Below are 10,893 nucleotides of genomic sequence, written 5' to 3'. Positions count from 1 at the left end.
GCAGCCTGCACGCCGCCTGTGAGGCTGGGCTGAGCTGAAGAAACCTGCCTGGAGCAAGATCTCCCCTCCCTCCGGGCCGTGCCACAGTGGGTGAGTGATCAACTTAGTGGTATAAATGTCTGGCCCCTCCCCCCAACACAGGACAACACCGAAGCATCCCCGCCCCCGCCCCCGCTCCCAGCCCCCGGAGTCAGCTGAAGCCTCCACTTCTTCCCTTATGCAATCCTGTGTCCACCCTTCCCCCGCCCCCGCACAGGTGTGGCTCCTAACAGCTCTCGGCTGTACGACCCCGAGAGGCTGCTCTTCATCTCAGAGTCCATTTCCCGGAGAGGCTGTGCTGCAGCAGCTCCGGAGGGCTCTGCCCCGAGTCGTCTTCGGCAGAGCCGTCTGCTTCGTCCTCACCACGCGTATCACTCGCTCACTGTGTGCAGAGCCGGCGGCGGAGAACGCTAAGTGCATTTTTCCGTTCAGTTCTCAGGCCCACCCTGGGTCTCCGTCTCACAGGTGAGGCTCAGTAGAGGTGAAGGTGGAGGGCCAGGGCTGGTCTCTCTGACGCCAGTATCACTCTTCTATCTACCAAGCTTCCATCTACTCACTCTCCTGTCCCCCAGGGGTGCCCACACTCATGAGGGTCTGTGGGGTCAGGGTTGGGTGTAGAGGGGCCGGGAACAGGGTCCCAGAAGCTTGATACACTCGGGGAAGTGCTGGGCTGACCCCAGGCTTTCCACGGTAACCCCTGAGCCAGCAGCCAGGGCTCCTGAGCCACACAAACAAACAGTCCTGAGGTGGGGGCTTCCCTGGTGGCGCAGTGGTTGGGAGTCCGCCTGCCGATGCAGGGGACACGGGTTCGTGCCCCGGTCCGGGAGGATCCCACGTGCCGCGGAGCGGCTGGGCCCGTGGGCCATGGCTGCTGGGCCTGCGCGTCTGGAGCCTGTGGTCCGCAACGGGAGAGGCCGCAACAGTGAGAGGCCCGCGTACCGCAAAAAAAAAAAAAACAAAAAAACCAGTCGTGAGGGGAAGCAAGCACATGTATGTCTCTAATATAAGGCCGACTATGACGGGCATCAGGAATGAGAACGGGGAGGGGGCACAGAGAGGGCAACGGGAGAACTGGGGGAGACTTCCTGCGGCGGGTGAGGTGCTGGACACCAAGCAGAAACCCAGGAAGACCGAATACTTGGTGAGCCTGGGGTGCGGGGTGGCAGCCAGGCCACAGAGCAGCCGTGGCACAGAGACGGGGCCAGGGCCCAAACAGCTCTGCAGGGGCAGCTGCCCTGGGGGGCTGAGTGGAGGAGCTCCATGCGTGGGGAGGGCTTGCCCAGGCCCAGAAGGCGATAGGAACAGCTGCAGCTCATGCCCAGAAAGGGAGAAAGAACACAAGCCGATCCCAGGCCTCTCTACCCTCCTGGGAGATGCACGGTGGGGAGGGAAGGGCAGGGGGCTCAGAATCAGATGCTCTGGCCACATCTCAGCTCCGCCACTTGCTGACTGTGAAGCTTTGAGTCAGTAATTTAATATCAGTAAGCCTCATATTCCTTATCTGTTAAATTGGTGCAATATGCCCTCCTCTCAGAGTTTTTCATTAGGTTTAAATAACATGAGAGATGTAAAAAGCGCCTGGAACACAGGAGGCCCATAATGTTTTTTCCATCCTGTTTTACTTTACCCTGTGGCCAGTGACTTGGAAATAAATATGAAATGACCACAATTATCCCTGGAATCAGCCAGGTCATACTGAATGGTCCCTATCTGCAAAAGGTTCTTACCCATCCTTGAAGATACTCTAAAACAGCAATTCTTTAAAAAGGATTCTGTGATGAAATAAATTTGACACATCTTAGAATAAAAATAGACATAGTTCTCTCCTGCGGGACTTCTCAGAGCCTTTAATATGTACACAAGAACACTGCAAATCTCTGAGAAAGGGATCCAGTATGCGGCTAGGGTTTTCCGAAAATTTGTCCAAGAAACCTTCTGACTTCTGACCACAAATTTTTTTTTTTTTAAATAGCCATTAACATGTTCTGAGAGATGCTGATCTAAGCTCATTCCATTCCTTTACAGATGGAAAATTGAGGCCCAGAGGGATGAATTAACATACTCAGGGTCACAGAGAAACAGAGCTGGGATGAGAGCCCAGCCCTCCACCATTTCCAGGAGCCCGGAAAACGGTAGGAGGTGTTTCCTGACATTCTTGAGCAAGATGGGGTGGGGGCGGGGGCAGTTACTGGGGGGTTAAGGGTGCCGTGCTTGGTTTCTCCAGTGGAAGCAGGTCACACAACAGCCCGCTGCCATTCACACCTGTCATTATTAGGGAGTTCCTGATTACGCCGGTCCCTTCATATTCTGTTGCACCAGTGACTGCCTGAGTTTACCAGCAATTTCTTTATAATCTGAGCTGTGTACCTAGCTCTTCACTTGCCTAGCTGCCAGCAAGGCTCCATGGAAGTAAGGAGTATGTCAGTGAGGCGTGGTGCTGTCAGCCTCCAGTGCTGCGTGTGTGGTGGGCAGCGAAACGGGCAGGGGACAGCTTGACACCAAGGCCACTTACAGGCATGAAGAGACTAAAAGGCAGCCTCTTCCCTCTGCATGGAAGGCTTTCCTTCTCCTAGCAATATTGGTTGGAGATATCCCACTTCTCCAAGCAGGCTGCCACTTCTCCATGCTTAGGCAAGACTGAGCTGACTGATGATACTTTTAGCTAAGAACAGACATTTGGCAGCTAGAGTCAGGCCCTCATGTTGCTCTGCTGTTCATGCACTGGGAATGTGGTCTTTAGGCTCCAGGGACTGTCAGAAAGGGAGGGGCCTTCCAATCGCACTGCCAGTTAGCCAACCTACCAACCAACCAGCAATCTGCCCATTCATCCAACTGTATATCCAAGAGGAATATGCAAAGAATTGTATAAGTAGTGATATACTGGTATATGCTTAACCACTGGCAATCTGGGGGAAAAAGCCCTGGTTTGTGCTGTTTGCCACTTTCTGCAGTGTAAATATTCTCACTGTGGTCGAATTCAAACTACCAATGTGATGTCATCAATGCAGAGTCAAGAAAGATGCCCAGTAGCCTGATTTTATTTTTTTATTTTTATTTTTTTGCGGTATGTGGGCCTCTCACTGTTGTGACCTCTCTCGTTGTGGAGCACAGGCTCCAGATGCGCAGGCTCAGCGGCTATGGTTCACAGGCCCAGCTGCTCCGCGGCATGTGGGATCTTCCCGGACCGGGGCACTTTCTCGCGTCCCCTGCATCGGCAGGCAGACTCTCAACCACTGCGCCACCAGGGAAGCCCCCAGTAGCCTGATTTTAGATGGTATTTCCACCATACAGATACAGATAACTTCAAGAGCATAGATAATTATAAAATGGTGTAAAATCATTAGGAAGTGATGTTTTGAGTATCCGTTATTTTTGCTCTTAAGATAATTTAATTGAAAGTTTATATAGTGATGGTTGTATTTAACAACCTAAAAGGTAGTTCTGATCACTAATTCCAATATATGGGTGTATGTGCATGGGGGTGGGGGACAGTTGTCCTGACACCAACCAGAAATTCTTAAGACACAACCTGACCATTCTACAATTTAACTCAATTCTGACACTATCTACCCAGAGACAGCATCAGATCCCCCAAGTTAAGGGCTCAGCACTACAAAACTGCCCCTTCCCCAACTTCAGATACCAGTCACAAGTCTAGACTGTCACCTGTGCTTGAGTCTGACCAGCCATAGATCAGAGGTTCCCATGACCCCATTCTTGGGTTCAGTTAATTTGCTAGAGCAGTTCAGGGAATTCAGAGAAATATTTTACTTACTAGATTACCAGGTTATATAAAAAGATATAACTTAGGACCAACAGATGGACGAGATGCATAGGGTGAGGTATGTGGGAGGGACTCCCATGTCCTCTCCAGGTGTGCCATTCTACCTGAATCTCTATGTGTTCAACCAGGAAACTCTCCAAATTCCATCCTTTTGGGGTTTTGTGGAGGCTTCATACATAGGCATGGTTCATTAAATCATTGGCCATTGGTGACTGATCCAACCTTCAGCCCCTCTCCCCTCCCCAGGGGTCAAAGGGTGGGACAGGTGGCATTGAAAGTTCCAACCCCAGTCACAGGGTTGTTTCCTCTGGCAACCAGCCTCCATCCTTAGGTGACCTAGGGACATCCCAAAAGTCACCTCATTAACATAACAAAAGACACCTTTATACCTCTGCCACTTAAGGGATTTAGAAGCTCTGTGCTAGTCTTGTTATAAATCACAATATCACACAACCACATTGCAAAATTCCTGACAAATTATCAGCTCTTGTAAGGTGATATGAGCCAGCCCCAGCACAAAGTAGATTTAGGGCACAGGGGAGAAAGTTGTTCGCTACTGGGGACAGGCATTGAAAAGGGATCGCTAGTGATATGACAGCCAAAAGTTTTAAATCTATACTGGAGGGAGAAGACCAGTCTGATTTAGCTGAGTCTGAGTTCATGCTGATTGCACTGATATAGTCCTTCTGGCATTCTTTGGATTGGGCATTATGTCCTCCAGTTCTGGGAACTTTTCTTATGTTATTTCTTCTATTTTCTTACATGTCTTATATTATTCCTCTGGTAATGTCCTCCCAATTACTTTCTCTGATTTCTCTTTCTAGAGCTCCTATTGGACCTTCTGAAATTATATTCTAATTTATTATTTTTTATTGATGTATAGTTGATTTACAATGTTGTGTTAGTTTCTGCTGTACAGTAAAGTAATTCAGTTATACATATGTACACACTTCTTTATATTTTTTCCATTATGGTTTATCACAGGATATTGAATATAGTTCCCTGTGCTATACAGCAGGACCTTGTTGTTTATCCATTCTATATATAATAGTTTGCATCTGCTAACCCCAAACTCCCAATCCGTCCCACTCCCATCCCTCCTCCCCGTTGGCAACCACAAGTCTGTTGGCTATGTCTGTGAGTCTGTTTCTGTTTTATAAATAAGTTCATTTGTGTCATATTTTACATTCCACATATAAGTGGTATCATACGGTATTTCTCTGTCTGACTTACTTCATTTAGTATGATAATATCTAGGTCTATCCATGTTGTTGCAAATGGCGTTATTTCATTCTTTTTTATGGCTGAGTAGTATTCCATTGTATATATGTACCACATCTTTATCCATTCATCTGTTGCTGGACGTCCAAGCCATGTCTTGGCTATTGTGAATAGTGCTGCTATGAACATAGGGGTACATGTATCTTTTTGAGTTATAGTTTTGTCTGGACATATGCTCAGAGGTAGGATTGCTGGATCATATGACAACTCTATTTTTAGTTTTTTGAGGAACCTCCATATTGATTTCCATAGTGGCTGCACCAATTTACATTCCCAAAAACAGTGTAGGAGGGTTCCCCTTTTTTGCACCCTCTCCATCAGTTGTTAATTGTAGATTTTTAAATGATGGCCATTCTGACTGGTGTGAGGTGGTATGAGTGGTGCTGGGAAAACTGGACCGGTACATGTAAAAGTATGAAATTAGATCACTTCCTAACACCATATACAAAAATAAGCTCAAAATGGGTTAAAGACCTAAATGTAAGGCCAGAAACTATCAAACTCTTAGAGGAAAACACAGGCAGGACACTCTATGACATAAATCACAGCAAGATCCTTTCTGACCCACCTCCTAGAGAAATGGAAATAAAACCAAAAATAAACAAATAGGACCTAATGAAACTTCAAAGTTTTTGCACAGCAAAGGAAACCATAAACAAGACCAAAAGACAACCCTCAGAATGGGGTTCTGACCACAGGCCATTCTGACTGGTGTGAGTGGTACCTCACTGTGGTTTTGATTTGCATTTCTCTAATAATTAATGATGTTGAGCATCCTTTCATGTGCCCCTTGACCATCTGTATATCCTCCTTGGAGAGATGTCTGTTTAGGTCTTCTGCCCATTTTTTGATTCAGTTTTTTGTTTTTATGATATTGAGCTCCATGAGCTGTTTGTATATTTTTCAGATTAATCCTTTGTTGCTTCACTTGCAAATATTCTCTCTCATTCTATTTTTTTAACATCTTTATTGGAGTAATTATACTTTACAATGGTGTGTTAGTTTCTGCTTTACAACAAAATGAATCAGTTATATATATACATATATTCCCATATCTCTTCCCTCTTGCGTCTCCCTCCTTCCCACCCTCCCTATCCCACCCCTCCAGGTGATCACAGAGCACCGAGCTGATCTCCCTGTGCTATGTGGCTGCTTCCCACTAGCTATCTACCTTACGTTTCGTAGTGTATATATGTCCATGCCTCTCTCGCGCTTTGTCACAGCTTACCCTTCCCCCTCACCATATCCTCAAGTCCATTCTCTAGTAGGTCTGTGTCTTTATTCCTGTCTTACCCCTAGGCTTTTCATGACATTTTTTTTTCTTAAGTTCCATATATATGTGTTAGCATACAGTATTTGTCTCTCTCTTTCTGACTGACTTCACTCTGTATGAAAGACTCTAGGTCTATCCACCTCATTACAAATAGCTCAATTTCATTTCCTTTTATGGCTGAGTAATATTCCATTGTATATATGTGCCACATCTTCTTTATCCATTCATCCGATGATAGACACTTAGGTTATTTCCATCTCCGGGCTATTGTAAATAGAGTGGCAATGAACATTGTGGTACATGACTGTTTTTGAATTATGTTTTTCTTAGGGTATATGCCCAGTAGTGGGATTGCTGGGTCATATGGTAGTTCTATTTGTAGTTTTTTAAGGAACCTCCATACTGTTCTCCACAGTGGCTGTATCAATTTACATTCCCACCAACAGTGCAAGAGGGTTCCCTTTTCTCCACACCCTCTCCAGCATTTGTTGTTTCTAGATTTTTTGATGATGGCCATTCTGACTGGTGTGAGATGATATCTCATTGTAGTTTTGATTTGCATTTCTCTAATTATTAGTGTTGTTGAGCATTCTTTCATGTGTTTGTTGGCAGTCTGTATATCTTCTTTGGAGAAATGTCTGTTGAGGTCTTCTGCCCATTTTTGGATTGGGTTGTTTGTTTTTCTGTTATTAAGCTGCATGAGCTGCTTATAAATTTTGGAGATTAATCCTTTGTCAGTTGCCTCATTTGCAAATATTTTCTCCCATTCTGAGGGTTGTCTTTTGGTCTTGTTTATGGTTTCCTTTGCTGTGCAAAAGCTTTTAAGTTTCATTAGGTCCTATTTGTTTATTTTTGGTTTTATTTCCATTTCTCTAGGAGGTGGGTCAAAAAGGATCTTGCTGTGATTTATGTCATAGAATGTCCTGCCTGTGTTTTCCTCTAAGAGTTTGATAGTTTCTGGCCTTACATTTAGGTCTTTAACCCATTTTGAGCTTATTTTTGTATATGGTGTTAGGAAGTGATCTAATTTCATACTTTTACATGTACCGGTCCAGTTTTCCCAGCACCACTTATTGAAGAGGCTGTCCTTTCTCCACTGTATATTCCTGCCTCCTTTATCAAAGATAAGGTGACCATATGTGTGTGGTTTATCTCTGGGCTTTCTATCCTGTTCCATTGATCTATCTTTCTGTTTTTGTGCCAGCACCATGCTGTCTTGATTCCTGTAGCTTTGTAATATAGTCTGAAGTCAGGGAGCCTGATTCCTCCAGCTCCGTTTTTTGTTCTCAAGATTGCTTTGGCTATTCGGGGTCTTTTGTGTTTCCATACAAATTGTGAAATTTTTTGTTCTAGTTCTGTGAAAAATGCCAGTGGTAGTTTGATAGGGATTGCATTGAATCTGTAGATTGCTTTGGGTAGTAGAGTCATTTTCACAATGTTGATTCTTCCAATGCAAGAACATGGTGTATCTCTCCATCTAATTGTATCATCTTTAATTTCTTTCATCAGTGTCTTATAATTTTCTGCATATAGGTCTTTTGTCTCCTTAGTTAGGTTTATTCCTAGATATTTTATTATTATTGTTGCAATGGTAAATGGGAGTGTTTTCTTGATTTCACTTTCAGATTTTTCCTCATTAGTGTATAGGAATGCCAGAGATTTCTGTGCATTAATTTTGTATCCTGCTACTTTACCAAATTCATTGATTAGCTCTAGTAGTTTTCTGGTAGCATCTTTAGGATTCTCTATGTATAGTATCATGTCATCTGCAAACAGTGACAGCTTTACTTCTTCTTTTACCATTTGGATTCCTTTTCTTCTCTGATTGCTGTGGCTAAAACTTCCAAAACTATGTTGAATAAGAGTGGTGAGAGTGGGCAACCTTGTCTTGTTCCTGATCTTAGTGGAAATGCTTTCAGTTTTTCACCATTGACGACGATGTTGGCTGTGGGTTTGTCATATATGGCCTTTATTATGTTGAGGAAAGTTCCCTCTATAACTACTTTCTGCAGGGTTTTTATCATAAATGGGTGTTGAATTCTGTCGAAAGCTTTCTCTGCATCTATTGAGATGATCATATGGTTTTTCTCCTTCAGTTTGTTAATATGGTGTATCACATTGATTGATTTGCGTATATTGAAGAATCCTTGCATTCCTGGAATAAACCCCACTTGATCATGGTGTATGATCCTTTTAATGTGCTGTTGGATTCTGTTGGCTAGTATTTTGTTGAGGATTTTTGCATCCGTGTTCATCAGTGATATTGGCCTGTAGTTTTCTTCCTTTGTGACATCCTTGTCTGGTTTTGATATCAGGGTTATTGTGGCCTCGTAGAATGAGTTTGGGAGTGTTCCTCCCTCTGCTATATTTTGGAAGAGTTTGAGAAGGATAGGTGTTAGCTTTTCTCTAAATGTTTGATAGAATTCGCCTGTGAAGCCATCTGGTCCTGGGCTTTTGTTTGTTGGAAGATTTTTAATCACAGTTTCAGTTTCACTGCTTGTGATTGGTCTGTTCATATTCTCTATTTCTTCCTGATTCAGTCTTGGCTGATTGTGCCTTTCTAAGAATTTGTCCATTTCTTCCAGGTTGTCCATTTTATTGGCATAGAGTTGCTTGTAGTAATCTCTCATGATCTTTTGTCTTTCTGCAGTGTCAGTTGTTACTTCTCCTTTTTCATTTCTAATTCTATCGATTTGAGTCTTCTCCCTTTTTTTCTTGATGAGTCTGGCTAATGGTTTATCCATTTTGTTTATCTTCTCAAAGAACCAGCTTTTAGTCTTATTGATCTTTGCTATCGTTTCCTTCATTTCTTTTTCATTTATTTCTGATCTGATTTTTATGATTTCTTTCCTTCTGCTATCTCTGGAGTTTTTTTGTTCTTCTTTCTCTAATTGCCTTAGGTGCAAGCTTAGGTTGTTTATTTGAGATGTTTCCTGTTTCTTAAGGTAGGATTGTATTGCTATAAACTTCCCTCTTAGAACTGCTTTTGCTGCATCCCATAGATTTTGGGTCGTCATGTCTCCATTGTCATTTGTTTCTAGGTATTTTTTAATTTCCTCTTTGATTTCTTCAGTGATCACTTCGTTATTAAGTAGTGTATTGTTTAGCCTCCATGTGTTTGTATTTTTTACAGATCTTTTCCTGTAATTGATATCTAGTCTCATAGCGTTGTGGTCGGAAAAGATACTTGATACAATTTCAATTTTCTTACATTGACCAAGACTTGATTTGTGACCCAAGATATGATCTATCCTGGAGAATGTTCCATGAGCACTAGAGAAAATTGTGTATTCTGTTGTTTTTGGATGGAATGTCCTATAAATATCAATTAACTCCACCTTGTTTAATGTATCATTTAAAGCTTGTGTTTCCTTATTTATTTTCATTTTGGATGGTCTGTCCATTGGTGACAGTGGGGTGTTAAAGTCCCCTACTATGAATGTGTTACTGTCGATTTCCCCTTTTATGTTTGTTAGTATTTGCCTTATGTATTGAGGTGCTCCTATGTTGGGTGCATAAATATTTACAATTGTTATATCTTCTTCTTGGATCGATCCCTTGATCATTATGTAGTGTCCTTCTTTGTCTCTTCTAATAGTCTTTATTTTAAAGTCTCTTTTGTCTGATACGAGAATTGCTACTCCAGCTTTCTTTTGGTTTCCATTTGCATGAAATATCTTTTTCCATCCCCTTACTTTCAGTCTGTATGTGTCTCTAGGTCTGAAGTGGGTCTCTTGTAGACAGCAAATATATGGGTCTTGATTTGTATCCATTCAGCCAATCTGTGTCTTTTGGTGGGAGCATTTAGTCCATTTACACTTAAGGTAATTATTGATATGTATGGTCCTATTCCCATTTTCTTAATTGTTTTGGGTTTGTTATTGTAGGTCCTTTTCTTCTCTTGTGTTTCCCACTTAGAGAAGTTCCTTTAGCAGTTGTTGTAGAGCTGGTTTGGTGGTGCTGAACTCTCTCAGCTTTTGCTTGTCTGTAAAGCTTTTAATTTCTCCATCAAATCTGAATGAGATCCTTGCTGGGTAGAGTAATCTTGGTTGCAGATTTTTCTCCTTCATCACTTTATATATGTCCTTCCAGTCCCTTCTGGCTTGCAGGGTTTCTGCTGAAAGATCAGCTGTTAACGTTATGGGGATTCCCTTGTGTGTTATTTGTTGTTTTTCCCTTGCTGCTTTTAATATGTTTTCTTTGTATTTAATTTTTGACAGTTTGATAAATATGTGTCTTGGCGTATTTCTCCTTGGATTTATCCTGTATGGGACTCTCTATGCTTCCTGGACTTGATTAACTATTTCCTTTCCCATATTAGGGAAGTTTTCAACTATAATCTCTTCAAATATTTTCTCAGTCCCTTTTTTTTCTCTTCTTCTTCTGGAACCCCTATAATTCAAATGTTCGTGCGTTTAATGTTGTCCCAGAGGTCTCTGAGACTGTCCTCAGTTCTTCTCATTCTTTTTTCTTTATTCTGCTCTGCAGTAGTTATTTCCACTATTTTATCTTCCAG

The sequence above is a fragment of the Delphinapterus leucas genome, chromosome 4 (assembly GCF_059928025.1).
Source record: "Delphinapterus leucas isolate spDelLeu-1000000601 "Yukka" chromosome 4, BTC_Dleu_Yukka2, whole genome shotgun sequence".
Classification (NCBI taxonomy): Eukaryota; Metazoa; Chordata; class Mammalia; order Artiodactyla; family Monodontidae; genus Delphinapterus; species Delphinapterus leucas.
The sequence above is the reverse complement of the archived record's forward strand: the minus strand, read 5'-3'. Positions refer to the sequence as shown.